The following is an 8,788-nucleotide window of genomic DNA, read 5'->3' as shown; positions in this document are numbered from 1 at the left end:
ACCAATGAAATAAAAGTTGGTTTTGCATCTCATTTGCACAATTGAACAACTTTCTTTGACTTGTCGTTTGCTTTTTTGATATTCTTGTTTAATAAAAAAATCAAATGCTTCTTTTTTTATTGCTTCATATTCATTTTGAAATATCCCCTAATTTTTGTGAGCAGTATATAAAAGTCATTTATATACATAAAGTAAGTGTTGTGGACATAACCAGAAGATGAAAAATGAGTCAACAGCAACTGTTCAAGCCAGTAAATTCCTAATTTCAGCTGCTGCAGCAGGAAATAGGAAATCTTTTAAAGGGAGGGTCAAGGAAAAGACACAAATTCTTTGTTAGTTGTGTTGCAATGCTTTGTCTTTCTCAGTTTAGGTGGAAATGGCCTCAAACACCAAGGGAAAACCCAGACGGGAAGACCAGAGAAGATTGTTTGGCATGGTGTGAAGCCAGAAACCAAGGCTTAGGCAGAGAAAATGATTCCTGAGGTTACATGGCGAGGAAGTGATATAACGGAGATTTGAACTGGGTGCTCCTCTGCCCTTCTAAACCGCAGGAAGTGGACAGCGCGATGCTATGCAGGGGCTGCTTCCTGGAGAGCCGCTCAGACAGTGCAGATTTCTCCTATCGTGAAAGCACGGAACACTCCCACAGGTGGCATTCCGCGTAGCTGTTATGATTCCACCTACCTGAGCTAAATCCCTGCAAGTTTTATTTTTAGAGGATTGCAGCTGGATACATCAAATTAAATATATTAGTTACCCAGAATGAGAACAGACATTTGAAGACCAGAGAAGCTTGAGAAAGGGGGACTAAATAATGAGTGTGTTTTTGCATTTGGCTATTTTGAAACCTCTGCTAAAAGCGACAAGTAGCTGCTAAGAGGCTTAAACTTGGGAGCTTATATAATGAAAGTTTCTCTGGAAAGTGGATAATTAAGACATAATTTGTTCAGTGAAAGTAATAGAGCCTAATTTACCAGGAAGCAGGGCACCTTGTTCTATAAGGAACCAGAGATTGAAAGCTGCCACCGGGCACTCTGTGAAATCCCCTAAGGGGGACTCAGTGTCGAGCCCACAGGTGACCCACCTGTTCACACACCCACAGGAAGAAGCCACAGGAATAACTCAAGTTCTCAAAGATCATTTGTTTTGTGTAAGAGAAGTATAGTCACCCCAGAGCCCCACAAATGCCTTCCTTATCTCTACTTTTAGTGGATTTTTATGTGTCCCAGTGCCCCGAAGACAAAGCAGCAGCTGATTTTTACATCCGCCAAGCTGATCTTTCCCCTCTCTAAGCAGGCAGCCGGGGAGAGCAGGTCTCTTCTGTGACCTAACATGCGGGAGGTACAGGAAAGAGCAAAATGAGGAAAAATACGGAGCATAAGGCAAAAGGATTGAATGAGCTCAAAAAAGGACAATAGGGGCCTGGTGAGCGATCCTTGGCAGGGCGCCCAGCACAGTGTCAGGAGATGGACAGAGCCCAGAAGGAGTGTTTCCTGCTTTGGGTTAAAAAAAAGAAATAAATCCAACTCTCCTCTAAGAGGTGGTCTATTCATCCTGTGCCTCATGAGATCATTAATTTGAAAATTGCAGGTAGTGAGAAAAACAGCAGCCATTTTCTTAACACCTAGATGAATGGGCTTCTCCCTTATCACCCACTGAGCCCCTGGATTATAGTAATATCACTTTGCACGTGGGTAGTTTCCAGAAAGTTTCTTTCTTGTTGAAAGCTTGATCATCCTTTTGCTTCTTTAAAACTTCTGTGTTTCCTATCTACCTCTGTTTCTCTCACACTTATCTTTGATAGAAAATAAGGGTAATCACCACATAGGTTTGGAAGCAGCTTTGTTTCAAAGCCAATAATTATTCTGGAACTAGCAAAATCCTTCTTTTTTTTTTTTTGTATTTTTCTGAAGCTGGAAACGGGGAGAGACAGTCAGACAGACTCCCACATGTGCCGGACCGGGATCCACCCGGCACGCCCACCAGGGGCGACGCTCTGCCCACCAGGGGGCGATGCTCTGCCCCTCCGGGGCATCGCTCTGCCACGACCAGAGCCACTCTGGCGCCTGGGGCAGAGGCCAAGGAGCCATCCCCAGCGCCCGGGCCATCTTTTGCTCCAATGGAGCCTTGGCTGCGAGAGGGGAAGAGAGAGACAGAGAGGAAGGAGGGGGGGAGTGGGGGTGGAGAAGCAAATGGGCGCTTCTCCTATGTGCCCTGGCCAGGAATTGAACCCGGGTCCCCTGCACGCCAGGCCGACGCTCTACCGCTGAGCCAACCGGCCAGGGCCCCAAAATCCTTCTTTCATAGAGTCCCAAAGTGGCTTTATGTTTTCTCTGTGCTTTAGAACTCATCAGTCCCTCTCATCAACAGCACTTTTGAAGTTTTCAAAGCTCCATACTATCTAACTGGCCTGCCTTCGGAAAGCTGATAAGTCTGTCCTTCTCTTTCCCATTTGCCAGCCCAGGAAACCTTGGATTTGGGGAGGCTTTGCCTTAGATGTCCAGGTTTGTTACTCTGAACTGTTTTCCATGTAAATTTTTCTTGATGCTCATGCAACCTGTAGTAACTACAGTCCTTTGATCTCGAGCAGGTGCATGGTTTTATGACACAATATTTTCAGATAGAATTTGGTTTTAATCTTCAGTTAAGCCTTTTTTTTTATACAAACAGAGCTGCTGAGGTAACAAATGCAATTCGCTTCCAAGTTGTTTGTCCAGCTAACAGTAAGTACACAAATCAGTTTCCTGTTCACACAAAGGATTTTCTTGTGTTTGAAATCTTTGACCAAGGGGACATTGGCTTGGATTTTTATAGGGACTTTACAACTTAAATTATCTATAGTACCCTATCTGTGCCCCAGGATGTGAGGTGACTGAGCAAGCAGCTGGTTAGTAGCAAACAAGTATATTGCCAGAGTTTCTGAAAAGGACCTTTGTGTGTGCAGAGTGAAGGCATCACAGAGGGCGTGCATGAAAACGGACTCAGCACGCAGCCACAGGTATCGGGAAGCCGGAGGACAGCAAGGAGAAAGAAACCGGAAAGCCTTCTTACCAAGATAAAATTAAGACAATGGTTTGTGAATGGTCCGTTTCCCTCAGGTGTTGCGTTCCAAGGGTTCTCTCTTTTGCTTTTCTTCTCTTCCATGTTATTTGTTCCTTTTTCTTTAGAAACCTGCAAACATTCACATTAGTAAGTATTTCCAAAAAGCCTCTTGAGTCTTCAGGTCCATGGCAGGTTTAGATTGTCTTTGGAAGATAAACTGTGTGCAGCAGTCGTAGCTGAGACCTGGCAGCCGGAGCCCTGCATGCTACGGACAGATGCTATTTGGGGGGGCATTGCTGGTGTGTGTCCTTTATATAATACAAGGACTTTACTGTAATAGTATAACTCCCCCTCCATGTATTAATTGATACATTTTTTGTTTTGTTCTTTGCTCTTTAACTCTCTTCTCTATTGACTTGTTAGCCCAAGAGGTTTCCCTGCAGTCCAGATAAGTTAGCCATAAGTTACACATTGCCTTGGAGAAAGGTAGCTATTATGGGACCTGAATGAATAACAAAGGTAGCGTATTCTCAGTTCTTTAGTTCAAAGCTGCTGGTTTAGACGAAAGATGGAAAAAAATCACAAGCATTCTTGTAGAACCAGTTTCTTTTGTGGTCAAGTCTGGGGGAATGTAGACATGAGTAAGTGTGCAGTATGGAAAACAGAAACTTGTAACTGGGATTTCGACTAGGGGACAGTGATTCTTAGTAAACTGACCCCACACTCCCATGCCGTTCTGATGGGACAGTAGGTACATATGGGTGAGAACTGGTGGCACAGTGTATCTAGGCAGTAGGGGCCAGAGACAGTTTTGTCAACTTTATGCGCACTTGAAGTTGTGTGCGAAGGTACTCAAAAGTCCCCTAAGTCTCCAGAACAAGTCTCTGGTGTAAACTGAGGGAAGCCACTGGGCACTATGGGTCTTGTGGAAGGCATGAGGGGTTATATCACTACCAGGAGATCGAGGCCACATTTCCAGGTTTGCAGGTGGATGCCAGGATACTGTGTGGGAGCCAGATCAAGGTCTGCATCTCCACAAGCACCATGGAAATAAGACGGGTGAGTCACACCTGGAAGGCCAGCATGGGCCTGACACAGAAATAGACACCTCCTGTGGGCTGCCGAGGGAGCGCCATCTGCTTACATCCTCTCGGAGCTTATTAACATCAACCTAAGGATGAGGATAAATTAGGTATATTTTTGATAAAGAAAAACGGAGCAAGTTTTTTGTTTTTTTTCCTATTAACATTTTACTGATATAACGGTAGATTCACAAGCTGTTGTAAGAAATAATATGGAGGCCCTGGCTGGTTGGCTCAGCGGTAGAGCGTCGGCCTGGCATGTAGAAGTCCCGGGTTCGATTCCCGGCCAGGGCACATAGGAGAAGCGCCCATTTGCTTCTCCACACCGCCCCCCCCTCCTTCCTCTCTGTCTCTCTCTTCCCCTCCCGCAGCCAAGGCTCCATTGGAGCAAAGATGGCCCGGGTGCTGGGGATAGCTCCTTGGCCTCTGCCCCAGGCGCTAGAGTGGCTCTGGTCGCGGCAGAGCGACGCCCCGGAGGGGCAGAGCATCGCCCCCTGGTGGGCAGAGCTTCGCCCCTGATGGGCGTGCCGGGTGGATCCCGGTTGGGCGCATGCGAGAGTCTGTCTGACTGTCTCTCCCCATTTCTAGCTTCAGAAAAATACAAAAAAAAAAAAAAATATATGGAGAAAAACAAGAAAAGAAAGAAGAAATACAGAGAGATGCTGTCCATCCTTTACGCAGTCTTCCCTATGACAACAACTTGCAAAACTGCAGAATGATATCACAGCCAGTACACTGATGCAGTCAAGGTGCGGACCATCTCCATTGCCACCAGGGTCCCTCGTGTTGCCCTTTGATAACCACACACTTTCCTCTCCAGTCCTTAATATCTGGCCGCACTCTATTCTCTTCTTGCTTGCTTGGTTTCTGACAAGTCCAGTATAATCCTTATCTTTGCTCCTCTACAGGTAAGGTGTTCCCCCTCCCCCCTTGGCTTAATTGAAGATTTTTTCTTTGTCTGCTCTTTGAAGTTTGAATATAATATGCACGTGTGCGTGCTATATCTCTCCTACTTGGCATATTATGAGCTTCCTGGGTCTGTGATATGGCATTATTATTAATTCAGGAAGCTCTTAGCCATTTTTATTTTAAGTATTTTCAAGTTGTTTAGCTAGTCTAGTTTCTTTGCCTTTACATTTACATTTTAGAATATTCTTTTTCTATATATTCAAGAACATCTTGCTGATATTCGGTAGAAATTGTGTTAAACCTGGATATTAATTTGGAGATAGTTGATGTCTTTACTATGTTGAGTCTTCAAATCCATGAACACAATATGTCTCTCCATTTATTTTGATCTTCTCTGATTACTTTTATTGGCATTTTACAGCTTTCAGTATATAAATCCTGTACATATTTGTTTAGATTTATGAGAAAATGGTTTTAATTAAAAGATGAAGCCATGTAGCCTGACCAGGCAGTGGCGCAGTGAATAGAACGATGGACTGGAACGCAGAGGACTCAGATTCAAAACCCCAAGGTTGCTGGCTTGAGCATGGGGTCACTGGCTTGAGTGTGGGATCCTAGACATCACCCCATGGTTGTTGCTAAGTTGAACCCAAAGGTCACTGGCTTGAAGCCCAAGGTTGCTGGCTTGAGCCAAAGGTCACTGGCTTGAGCAAGGGGTCACTCACTCTGCTGTAGCACCCCAGTCAAGGCACATATGAGAAAGCAATCAATGAACAACTAAAGTGCTGCAACAAAGAATTGATGCTTCTCATCTCTCTCCCTTTCTGTCTTGTCCTGTCTTATCACACACACAAAAATGAAGCAATGTAAATGGTAATGCATTTTTTTTCCAGATTTAACTTTTTTTTTTATTAAATTTAATGCAGTGACATTGATAAATCAGGGTACATATGTTGAGGGAAAATATCTCTAGATTATTTTGACATTTGATTGTGCTGTATACCCCTCCCCCAAAGTTAAATTGTCTTCTGTCATCTTCTATCTGGTTTTCTTTGTGCCCCTCCCCTCCCCTAACCCCTCTCTCCTTCTTCACCCCCTCCCCCCTCTCCCAACCTCCCGCCCCTGTTGCCATCACATTCTTGTTCATGTCTCTGAGTCTCATTTTTATGTCCCTTCTATGTATGGATTCATCTTAGTTTTTTTTTTTTTTTCTGATTTACTTATTTCACTCCGTATAATGTTGTCAAGGTCCATCCATGTTATTGTAAATGATCCGATGTCATCATTTCTTATGGCTGAGTAGTATTCCATAGTATATATGTACCAAAGCTTTTTAATCCACTCATCCTCTGACGGACACTTGGGCTGTTTCCAGATCTTCGCTATTGTGAACAATGCTGCCACAAATATGCGGGTGCATTTCTCCTTTTTGAGCCGTTCTATGGTGTCCTTGGGGCATTTTTTATTTTATTGTTTTATTATATGTTCATTGTTATACATAGAATTATAATTTAATTTTTAAATTTTTTCTTATATTCTGAGATCTTGCTGAATTCATTTATTAGTCCTAGAAGTTTTTGTTTTGTTTTTTTTAGATCTTTGAGATTTTCTAAAAATCTTCAAATAGGGACAATTGTTCATAAGAGAATAAGTTTCCCTCTATTACTATCTCTCTGAGCCTAACCAGGCAGTGGCGCAGTAGATAGAGTGTCAGACTGGGATGCAGAGGACCCAGGTTCGAGACCTCAAGGTTGCCAGCTTGAGCATGTGGGCTCATCTGGTTTGAACAAGGCTCACCAGCTTGAGCCCAAGGTTACTGGCTTGAGCAAGGGGTCACTCAGTCTGCTCTAGTCCCCCGGTGAAGGCACATAGAGGAAAGCAATCAATGAGCAACTAAGGTGCCTCAGTGAAGAACTGATGCTTCTCATCTCTTTCCCTTCCTGTCTGTCTGTCCCTATCTGTCCCTCTTTCTGACTCTCTCTGTCTCTGTCACAGAAAAAAAACAAACAATTTCTCTGAGACTAATTAGTCATAAATGAGTAATAAATCTTTGTCAAATGCTTTCTCTACATTAATTGATATAGTTAAGTGATTTATTTTTTTAGCTTGTTAATATGGTGTTCTATACTATACTGATTAGGTTTTGAATATCACATCAGCCTTGAATCCCTGAAATGTCTCATCAGGTCATGATGTATAATTATTCCTCATTATTTATGAATACTATATTGCTAATATTTTGTTAAGAATTTTTTATTGTATTCATGAGGGATATTGGTCTTAGTTTTCTTTGTCTGGTTTTCACATTGGGGTAATACTAGTTTTATAAAATGAGTTGGAAAGTATACATTCCTTGTAACAGTTAATTTCATATGTCAACTTGGCTAGGCTGCTATACCCAGATATTTGCTTAAATATTATTCTAAATGTTTCTGTGAAAGTATCTTTTAAATGAGATTAACATTTAAATCAGTGGATTTTGGGTAAAGCAGATTACCTGTTCTAATATGGGTGACCCTCACCCAAGCAGTTGAAGGCCTTAATAAAAAAAAGACTGACCTCCCTAAAAGGAGGGGAATTCTGTCACTTGAAAGCCATTGGGGTCCTGGCTGATTGGCTCAGTGGTAGTGCTGGTCTGATGTGTGGATGCTCTGGGTTCAATTCCTGGTCAAGGCACACAGGAGAAGTGATCTGCTTCTCCACCCTTCTCCCTTCTCTCTCTCTCTTTCTTTCTCTTTCTCTCCTGCAGCCATGGCTCATTTGATTTGAGCAAGGTGGCTCTGGGCACTGAGGATGGCTCCCTGGAGCCTCTGCTTCAAGTGCTAAAATATAGCTTGGTTGCTGAACAACAGCTCCTGATGGGCAGAGCATCGCCTGGTAGAGGGCTTGCCAGATAGATCCTGGTGGTCAGGGAGTATGCAGGAGTCTCTCTGTCTCCTCTCCTCTCAGTTAAAAGAAAAAAAAAAATAAAGCTTTTGTACTTCAACTGAAACACCAACTCTTTCCCTGAGCCTCCAGGTTTCAAGATGACCCTGTAGATTTTGGACTTGCCAGCCTCCAAAATCACATGAACCAGTTCCTTAAAATACTCTTCCCACCCCCCACCCTCCACCACATCAAATTTAAATGCTTCTGTAACAGATCCTTTTGTAGTTCATAAGTGCAATGATTGGGTGTTCATGGTCTTGTGTGAGCTGTGCCTCTCTCAGACCTCATTATGACATTGTCACATTACCTGTCTAATGTGAACTTGTCCCCCCCAAAAAAGGTCCTGTTTCAATTTACATTCCTACCACAGTGCACAAAGGTTCCCTTTGCTCCACATCCTCAGCAACACTTGTTATTTTTTGTCTTTTTGATAATAGGCATTCTAACCAGTGTTTTTGATTTGCATGTCCTTGATGATTAGTGATGTTGAGCATTTTTTTCATGTACTTGTTGGCCATCTTATTTGGAAAAATGTCTATTTAGATCCTCCTGTGCCCATTTAAAAATCAGATTGTTTTTATTACTGACCTATGAATTCTTCATGTATTTTGAATATGAGCCCTGTATATAACTTGCAAACATTTTCCTCTATTCAGTAGGTGGCCTTTTCATTCTGTGGATGGTTGGTGGTTTCCTTTGCTGTGCAGAAGCTTTTAAGTTTGATGGAGTCCCACTTGTTTATCAAATGCACTTTAAATGATACTTTTCTTAACCACTTGAAATACCACTCATGAGTAAAAAAGAAAGCAATCTTATCTTTTGCAACA

The 8,788-nt window shown here is 42.8% G+C and overlaps 1 non-coding gene across 1 annotated transcript; it reads left to right on the top strand.

Annotated features, from left to right (window-relative positions):
* Window positions 1-8,174: 8,174 nt before the first annotated feature.
* Window positions 8,175-8,278, top strand: LOC136336729 (small nucleolar RNA U13). Its single transcript, XR_010731553.1, has one exon. It is a non-coding gene; the product is annotated as a small nucleolar RNA U13 (small nucleolar RNA).
* Window positions 8,279-8,788: the final 510 nt, after the last annotated feature.

This window comes from Saccopteryx bilineata, chromosome 4 (assembly GCF_036850765.1).
Source record: "Saccopteryx bilineata isolate mSacBil1 chromosome 4, mSacBil1_pri_phased_curated, whole genome shotgun sequence".
NCBI lineage: Eukaryota > Metazoa > Chordata > Mammalia > Chiroptera > Emballonuridae > Saccopteryx > Saccopteryx bilineata.
The sequence above is the reverse complement of the archived record's forward strand: the minus strand, read 5'-3'. Positions and strand labels throughout refer to the sequence as shown.